The sequence below is a fragment of the Saccoglossus kowalevskii genome, chromosome 10 (assembly GCF_978046115.1).
Source record: "Saccoglossus kowalevskii chromosome 10, keSacKowa6.1, whole genome shotgun sequence".
NCBI classification, from domain to species: Eukaryota; Metazoa; Hemichordata; class Enteropneusta; family Harrimaniidae; genus Saccoglossus; species Saccoglossus kowalevskii.
This window is the reverse complement of record NC_140650.1, coordinates 19192103-19202362: the sequence shown is the minus strand read 5'-3', so window position 1 is coordinate 19202362 and position 10260 is coordinate 19192103. Positions and strand designations below refer to the sequence as shown.

Here is a 10260-nt window from a genome sequence, read left to right as displayed (position 1 = left end):
CGAGAAAACAAAATACGGGTATATTTTTTCCGACATATAAGATAAACGGAAAAGAGGTTACTAATCAATCTTCAAGTTTTACATTTTTGTAATTTCTTCTGTGAATCTCTCCGGCGAACCTACCAGCGAATCTCCGGTAAGGTCTACTTAGTAGTACGTGACGTTCAGAATTCCCCCGCCCCTGAATAATCGCGAAGAACAGACTGGCGTGTTAACTGCATAAATATGTATAATTTCCTTCCTGAATACAGAACTTAGTTGATCTAATCGTTAAGGCGTATGATACATTTTGATGTGAGTTAATTTGTAATGAATAGTTCAGCCAAACACTGAATTATATCATGATGGTGGTATGATGAATTATATTTTTTTTCAAAATGATATTTCTGGATTTCATAGAAGTATATTTTCATTTTTTGGCCGGCTAATGTTGGATGTGCAAACCTCATTCGGGAACATGTATATTCGGTGTTTAGAATAAAGATGGGCAAAATGCTAACAGGGCAATCGTTTTTATTGATGTGTTGAAATTACGCCAATAGGGTATGCTTTTGATCTTGTTAATTGAATGTTTTTGTTGTTGTTGTTGTTGTTGTTGTTGTTTTTAAAAAAATGTGTACGTATTTGAAATTTATTTAAAAAGCTGAAGAACCCTTGTATCATCAGAGGGACTGTGCATCATCATAAGAATAGCGGATTTTGCAAGGAATAATGTTTACTTGCTCTCTTGACTGAACACTTAAAACCCAGAGTAAAGAATAAACTTTATAAAATAGTCGGATGGTTGAGGTTATATACTAGTATCACATGAATATGTGTAGTTGTAGTCGGATGGTTGAGGTGATATACTAGTATCACATGGATATGTGTAGTTGTAGTTGGATGGTTGAGGTTATATACTAGTATCACATGGATATGTGTAGTTGTAGTCAGATGGTTGAGGTTATATACTAGTATCACATGAATATGTGTAGTTGTAGTCGGATGGTTGAGGTTATATACTAGTATCACGTGGATATGTGTAGTTGTAGTCGGATGGTTGAGTTGATATACTGGTATCACATGGACATGTGTAGTTGTAGTTGGATGGTTGGGTGATATACTAGTATCACATGGATATGTGTAGTTGTAGTTGGATGGTTGGGTGATATACTAGTATCACATGAATATGTGTAGTTGTAGTCGGATGGTTGAGGTGATATACTGGTATCACATGGACATGTGTAGTTGTAGTTGGATGGTTGGGTGATATACTAGTATCACATGGATATGTGTAGTTGTAGTCGGATGGTTGAGGTTATATACTAGTATCACATGAATATGTGTAGTTGTAGTCGGATGGTTGAGGTGATATACTGGTATCACATGGACATGTGTAGTTGTAGTTGGATGGTTGGGTGATATACTAGTATCACATGGATATGTGTAGTTGTAGTTGGATGGTTGGGTGATATACTAGTATCACATGGATATGTGTAGTTGTAGTTGGATGGTTGGGTGATATACTAGTATGACATGGATATGTGTAGTTGTAGTCGGATGGTTGAGGTTATCTACTAGTATCACATGTATATGTGTAGTATAGTCAGATGGTTGAGGTTATATACTAGTATCACATGTATATGTGTAATTGTAGTCGGATAGTTGGGTGATATACTAGTATCACGTGGATATGTGTAGTTGTAGTTGGATGGTTGGGTGATATACTAGTATCACATGGATATGTGTAGTTGTAGTTGGATGGTTGGGTGATATACTAGTATCACATGGATATGTGTAGTTGTAGTTGGATGGTTGGGTCATATACTAGTATCACATGTATATGTGTAGTATAGTCAGATGGTTGAGGTTATATACTAGTATCACATGTATATGTGTAATTGTAGTCGGATAGTTGGGTGATATACTAGTATCACGTGGATATGTGTAGTTGTAGTCGGATAGTTGGGTGATATACTAGTATCACATTGATATGTGTAGTTGTAGTTGGATGGTTGGGTGATATACTAGTATCACATGGATATGTGTAGTTGTAGTCGGATGGTTGAGATGATATACTAGTATCACATGGATATGTGTAGTTGTAGTCGGATGGTTGAGATGATATACTAGTATCACATGGATGTATGTAGTTGTAGTCGGATGGTTGGTGAGATACTATACTAGTATCACACGGATATGTGTAGTTGTAGTCGGATGGTTGAGATCATATACTAGTATCACATTGATATGTGTAGTTGTAGTTGGATGGTTGGGTGATATACTAGTATCACATGGATATGTGTAGTTGTAGTCGGATGGTTGAGATGATATACTAGTATCACATGGATATGTGTAGTTGTAGTCGGATGGTTGAGATGATATACTAGTATCACATGGATGTATGTAATTGTAGTCGGATGGTTGGTGAGATACTATACTAGTATCACACGGATATGTGTAGTTGTAGTCGGATGGTTGAGATCATATACTAGTATCACATGGATATATGTAGTTGTAGTCGGAAGGTTGAGACGATATACTAGTATCACATGGATATGTGTAGTCGTAGTCGGATGGTTGAGGTTATATACTAGTATCACATGAATATGTGTAGTTGTAGTCGGATGGTTGAGGTGATATACTGGTATCACATGGACATGTGTAGTTGTAGTTGGATGGTTGGGTGATATACTAGTATCACATGGATATGTGTAGTTGTAGTTGGATGGTTGGGTGATATACTAGTATCACATGGATATGTGTAGTTGTAGTTGGATGGTTGGGTGATATACTAGTATGACATGGATATGTGTAGTTGTAGTCGGATGGTTGAGGTTATCTACTAGTATCACATGGATATGTGTAGTTGTAGTTGGATGGTTGGGTCATATACTAGTATCACATGTATATGTGTAGTATAGTCAGATGGTTGAGGTTATATACTAGTATCACATGTATATGTGTAATTGTAGTCGGATAGTTGGGTGATATACTAGTATCACGTGGATATGTGTAGTTGTAGTTGGATGGTTGGGTGATATACTAGTATCACATGGATATGTGTAGTTGTAGTTGGATGGTTGGGTGATATACTAGTATCACATGGATATGTGTAGTTGTAGTTGGATGGTTGGGTCATATACTAGTATCACATGTATATGTGTAGTATAGTCAGATGGTTGAGGTTATATACTAGTATCACATGTATATGTGTAATTGTAGTCGGATAGTTGGGTGATATACTAGTATCACGTGGATATGTGTAGTTGTAGTCGGATAGTTGGGTGATATACTAGTATCACATTGATATGTGTAGTTGTAGTTGGATGGTTGGGTGATATACTAGTATCACATGGATATGTGTAGTTGTAGTCGGATGGTTGAGATGATATACTAGTATCACATGGATATGTGTAGTTGTAGTCGGATGGTTGAGATGATATACTAGTATCACATGGATGTATGTAGTTGTAGTCGGATGGTTGGTGAGATACTATACTAGTATCACACGGATATGTGTAGTTGTAGTCGGATGGTTGAGATCATATACTAGTATCACATTGATATGTGTAGTTGTAGTTGGATGGTTGGGTGATATACTAGTATCACATGGATATGTGTAGTTGTAGTCGGATGGTTGAGATGATATACTAGTATCACATGGATATGTGTAGTTGTAGTCGGATGGTTGAGATGATATACTAGTATCACATGGATGTATGTAATTGTAGTCGGATGGTTGGTGAGATACTATACTAGTATCACACGGATATGTGTAGTTGTAGTCGGATGGTTGAGATCATATACTAGTATCACATGGATATATGTAGTTGTAGTCGGAAGGTTGAGACGATATACTAGTATCACATGGATATGTGTAGTTGTAGTCGGATGGTTGAGATGATATACTAGTATCACATGGATATGTGTAGTTGTAGTCGGATGGTTGAGATGATATACTAGTATCACATGTATATGTGTAATTGTAGTCGGATAGTTGGGTGATATACTAGTATCACGTGGATATGTGTAGTTGTAGTTGGATGGTTGGGTGATATACTAGTATCACATGGATATGTGTAGTTGTAGTTGGATGGTTGGGTGATATACTAGTATCACATGGATATGTGTAGTTGTAGTTGGATGGTTGGGTCATATACTAGTATCACATGTATATGTGTAGTATAGTCAGATGGTTGAGGTTATATACTAGTATCACATGTATATGTGTAATTGTAGTCGGATAGTTGGGTGATATACTAGTATCACGTGGATATGTGTAGTTGTAGTCGGATAGTTGGGTGATATACTAGTATCACATTGATATGTGTAGTTGTAGTTGGATGGTTGGGTGATATACTAGTATCACATGGATATGTGTAGTTGTAGTCGGATGGTTGAGATGATATACTAGTATCACATGGATATGTGTAGTTGTAGTCGGATGGTTGAGATGATATACTAGTATCACATGGATGTATGTAATTGTAGTCGGATGGTTGGTGAGATACTATACTAGTATCACACGGATATGTGTAGTTGTAGTCGGATGGTTGAGATCATATACTAGTATCACATGGATATATGTAGTTGTAGTCGGAAGGTTGAGACGATATACTAGTATCACATGGATATGTGTAGTCGTAGTCGGATGGTTGAGGTGATATACTAGTATCACGTGGATATGTGTAGTTGTAGTCGGATGGTTGAGGAGATATACTGGTATCACATGAATATGTGTAGTTGTAGTCGGATGGTTGAGGTGAAATACTAGTATCACGTGGATATGTGTAGTTGTAGTTGGATGGTTGGGTGATATACTAGTATCACATGGATATGTGTAGTTGTAGTCGGATGGTTGGGTGATATACTAGTATCACATGGATATGTGTAGTTGTAGTTGGATGGTTGGGTGATATACTAGTATCACATGGATATGTGTAGTGTAGTCAGATGGTTGAGGTGATATACTAGTATCACATGGATATGTGTAGTTGTAGTCGGATGGTTGGGTGATATACTAGTATCACATGGATATGTGTAGTTGTAGTCGGATGGTTGAGATGATATACTAGTATCACATGGATATGTGTAGTGTAGTCAGATGGTTGAGGTTATATACTAGTATCACATGGATATGTGTAGTTGTAGTCGGATGGTTGGGTGATATACTAGTATCACATGGATATGTGTAGTTGTAGTCGGATGGTTGAGATGATATACTAGTATCACATGGATATGTGTAGTTGTAGTCAGATGGTTGAGATGATATACTAGTATCACATGGATGTATGTAGTTGTAGTCGGATGGTTGGTGATATACTATACTAGTATCACATGGATATGTGTAGTTGTAGTCGGATGGTTGAGATCATATACTAGTATCACATGGATATATGTAGTTGTAGTCGGAAGGTTGAGACGATATACTAGTATCACATGGATATGTGTAGTCGTAGTCGGATGGTTGAGGTGATATACTAGTATCACGTGGATATGTGTAGTTGTAGTCGGATGGTTGAGGTGATATACTGGTATCACATGAATATGTGTAGTTGTAGTCAGATGGTTGAGGTTATATAATAGTATCACATGGATATGTATAGTGTAGTCGGATGGTTGGGTCATATACTAGTATCACATGGATATGTGTATTATATGTACATGCCGGATATTTTGTCTTTTACGCCTTGATGAGTCTGTCACATGGTTCACAAAGAATCACGTGTAACTGCCCCTTAAAAGAAAAATAACATTGCATACTCCGAGGTTAGTATTAAAGCCAATCGGCGAATTTTGCAGGGGCTTATTGCCAGTAGCCCATATTCTCAAAACCGTGGCGAAATGAAACATTAAGCTCAGTGGTTAGTTTACGCATCTTTTAAATGTGTTTTGATTCACAGTGCATTCGACAATCAACTGCAAGTCAGTTATGTGAATATGAATTGCATTCACTGGCAGCCGTACTAATGAACAAGTTGAAATCGCATTTAACGGTAGAAATATGACAATTCTTAAAACATCTACATTTCTATGAAAGGCCTCAGTACTCTATATTGTTTTAATTTGTATGTAGCTGTTGTTGTATTTTCTGATTTAGTAGTAAGTGCAATGTATATTTCATTAAATGAGTGAAACAAAGACGTGGAATTCATCACCTAAACCGAGTATAATAATTTGTCAAAATAGCAATAGAAAATAATATTTCTTTGGCATTACCCAATCTCATTTAATATACTTATTAGACAACAGAAAGACAGACAATATGCAGGGTTACATCCTTAAATGACGATTCACCGTGAATGGAAGGGGTTCACTGCCAAGTTGAAGCTCCTTGTGTTGGAGAGGTATAGGTACATTCTGCGCTACGGAGTTCTCATTTCAAACTGTTTAACCCCTCTTTTCAGTGTAATGTAGAACTATGTCTTATTATGACAACACATCTTCATCAAAATGTCGAAATTTGAATATCCATTTTAGTACAATTTACCCAAAATGGAGCCTGAGTTTTAATACCTTTTCTAATATAAATAAGAAGTGGAGTTTAGAACACCTATTAAAACATACCATCTTACATATTTCGACATTGAGTTTGCAAATAAAACATTCGCTTGAATGGTATCATCACACTGCTGTCATTTGAAATAAAATTTGCACTCTGAGAGAATTTATAAAGCGTTATTAGTGTACTGGAAAATGCCATTCTCTGTAATAGCACGGACTGTGACAAAACGTGAAACCGTGAGTTCTATATAAGTTTGTTGAACGTAAATAATTCCATTACAGCATTAAAACATGAAACTTAGTGCTGATGGTCAATTCAAATAATGGGTCAAATATTTTTTTAGTCTATGAAGACGAATCATGTATATTTTATGTAATAGATTGAGAGTTTCCTGTCACCCAGATTATTTGGAAATCTGTTTTTCAAAGCTAAATTTAGATAGCACCGCAGTTCTATTCAACCCACACATTTATAATTATAAGCAAACGCTGTTTTATTTTAGAATTATCTTGCGAGCATCATTGTTTGTTGTCATCACAGTACTTCGCTGGGACCTACAGGACTCTATAGTAAACGTGTCGCTCTCCATGACCAACTTCTACAAAATACCGAAAAATCTAATTGTTGAAAACATCACTACCGGTAAGTTGAAGATTATGAACTGGAACTCGAAGGCCTCAAAACACATTCTGTGCCCAGGAATATAACGGCACAAGGCGTTTGAATCAGTCACAGTACCGACCGTTACATCGCGAGTCATCGAATAGTAGCACCGCAAACCAAGGGTCATTCAATAACCAAACACTCCCTTGCTCCCTTGCTCTGTCCGACTGTGTGCGACCCGAGTCCACGACCCGAGTCCACGTCGCGAGCTCAGTTTCTATTTACGAAATACCAAATATATTGATACTAATGGGCCCGGCAACGTTAAATTATAATGTGCCACAACGCCATTGAACAATCAATACGTCACTTCCTGAGTCCTATTCGTGAGGTCGTATCTGTGAGGTTCTATTCGTGAGGTATATAGCGTGCGCATACATCAATTGAACCTATTTAGGCTTGCCTACGCTCATTCAGACTTCTCGACTTTAGTGTAAAGGCCAGAAACCGTTGTTAATTTGGTGACCAGTTTAGTGTGATAGAAAGCGTGTACAGTTTTCAAATTATCACAATAGACAGAGCGGGAATCAAGACCGAATATACATGATTCCGGCGTTTCATAATAAAAGTTTTTTTTATTAATAATTGCACTTTCAAATAATATCCATGAGTTGTGTTTAGGTCCTAACCTCGTTAAAGATCATTGGCATATTGTGTACGCAGTGCGCATGCTTCGGTCCCTTTCCCGTATTCCACAACCAATGCGTCATCAAAGTGAGGTCAATTGCAATTCACGCTTTATGTAAGTGATGTTCAGCACCGAATTTCATTTCGCAATTTGCATTTCCTAATATGGTGGGATGAAAATACTCAGTACAATAGCATAAAATTACGGCACGCTGTAACTTATGGCGTTACGGTGGCAGATGTATAAAAATCTGGTTCCCCAATAACTCTGGGTATGTTATTGACACTGTCAATCTGATTACAATCTGATGTAGTGTACGGGATTTAATTATTTTGGCTATAAACTTATTTTATTTTTTATTACTTTTGTTATTAATGCCCTTTTATTTTATTATTTTACTTTGATTTTGTGATTTTTTTTTATTCCGCCCTACCTACATCTGATCCGACGCCTATGTAAGTCCCCGTTCAAATCTCGCGTAAGTAACAGCCAATCACAGCCCCCCTTTTATACAGGCTGTCGGTTGCTTACTTTTCAGTGTAGCGACACTCTACGGGCAATCTTTCTGTACATTATATTTTGTCCCCTTGAATAAACCATTAATAGAAAATTGCTAGTATATTTTTATTTGCAAAAGAAATTTCACAGCATTTTACAATTTTTGTCATTACATTGAATATTTTTTTCACTTCCAACAAATGTGTACACTTCCAGATACATCTTCGCCAGCCAAGGTTCGTTCATTCAGTCATCGCTTCAATTTTACATCACTGAGCATAATTATCTAGAATGGAAGCAAAAAAATAAGTAAATCGTAATGATTAGAACACTGTAATCAGCTATAGTAAACAATGCAAACTGATTTTAAATTGTATAACGGTCACCGGCCCACGGCATCGACACAGAAAATTGGATTCCAGTCCAAATCAGCTCAATTACTTTAATAAAGAGTTATTGTATAATGTACAAAATGTTGATAGAACTTGATAAATATTTACAGCTACGCTTCAATACCGTAGACGATGTTGGCCCGATCGTCAACAAAACATCACCCGTCTCCAGGGCAGGCGACTGGAAAAAGACACTGGTGTTCGGTCGAAACGGTGGAAACAAAATCGTCACTCCCAGAATAACTATGCAAAATAACGATCTAAAGTCGAACCATTCGAGCCACAATATTAACATAAAAATGACTTTCGTTGCAGTTGACAATGATAAACTTACCGAAAAGCCGTGTTATTCTCGGTCGCTAACGTCGGTATAATCCGCCATTTTATTTGAGTGTGTTTGCCACCCGACTCCGCCCGGTGACGTCATCATGTGCGCTACAGAAGGAGGTCTGTGATTCGTTGACTAAAATCGTCGATAGTGGGTCTCGTTGAAATCTCGTTACATAGGCATCGGGTCAGATGTAGGTAGGGCGGAATAAAAAAAAAATCACAAAATCAAAGTAAAATAATAAAATAAAAGGGCATTAATAACAAAAGTAATAAAAAATAAAATAAGTTTATAGCCAAAATAATTAAAGCCCGTACACTACATCAGATTTTAATCAGATTGTGACACTGTAAGAAACTTTGAGTGCGGCGTGTAAGTGAGTTGCGCCATCTACCGTCGGCTTCAAATCCAACTCGTCCAGCCGTCGATGAGGGCAGCTGGCAAAATACACACTTTGACATGATAGTTCCTCTTTACATATTCTTCGCTAGCCAAGGAACTATTGTTTCGGACCACCCCTCCGTTGGTAGAGTCGTCAATAAGTCGTCACTGACAAACCGTGCGATTCGGACGACGACTTTATATATTATTTATCGTCACATTGATTGATTTCATAAAAAAAATACCAGAAAATAATTAATATAGATAATCCGCAATGTCACCACTACATTTGTTATTACTAGACTAGTCAGCTACATAAATGTAGGCATATTTCATCTCCACCAGTTGCCATGGCGCTCAAATCATAGTTGTAGTGTCATCTGGCGATCATGTGCCTTACTGTGGAAACTTAGAGTGGATATGTCTGATGGGATTATGTACTCATATACTACTATATGATATTGTAGTTCAGACAAGCCGCGTGTTTTTATTTGTTGTCACTAGTGCCCACTATTAAAAACTGCATATAGCATATACTTGCACTTATTTACAATTCGGGTTTGTACGTGTACAACTATACTTTTTCTCAAAGCTTGGAGATAGGAGAACACCAAGTGGCGAATCTAGGGGGGGGTCTTGGGGTCCGGACCCCCTGTTGAAAAAATAATCAATTTGTTTTTGTATAATCTAAACAAATCGTTAACTTAGTCTGGCGATTTTAAAGTTTGGACCCCCCCCCCCATAACAAAATCTTGTATCCGCCCCTGACACCGTGCGTTTGATGAAACTTGCAGATTATGATGTTTATAGCCTCGATTTCAGTAATGACCTAAAACTGAAACTAATCTTGCATTAGTAATGTGAAGCGCCACCGGTGTTGACA

The 10260-nt window shown here is 37.3% G+C and overlaps 1 long non-coding RNA gene across 1 annotated transcript; it reads right to left on the bottom strand.

The window, feature by feature from the left end:
- Nucleotides 1-8383: 8383 nt before the first annotated feature.
- Nucleotides 8384-9177, bottom strand: LOC146737925 (uncharacterized). The gene is made up of 2 exons (XR_014930791.1): nucleotides 9003-9177; nucleotides 8384-8562 (listed from the first exon to the last, which is right to left on the bottom strand). It is a non-coding gene; the product is annotated as an uncharacterized LOC146737925 (long non-coding RNA).
- Nucleotides 9178-10260: the final 1083 nt, after the last annotated feature.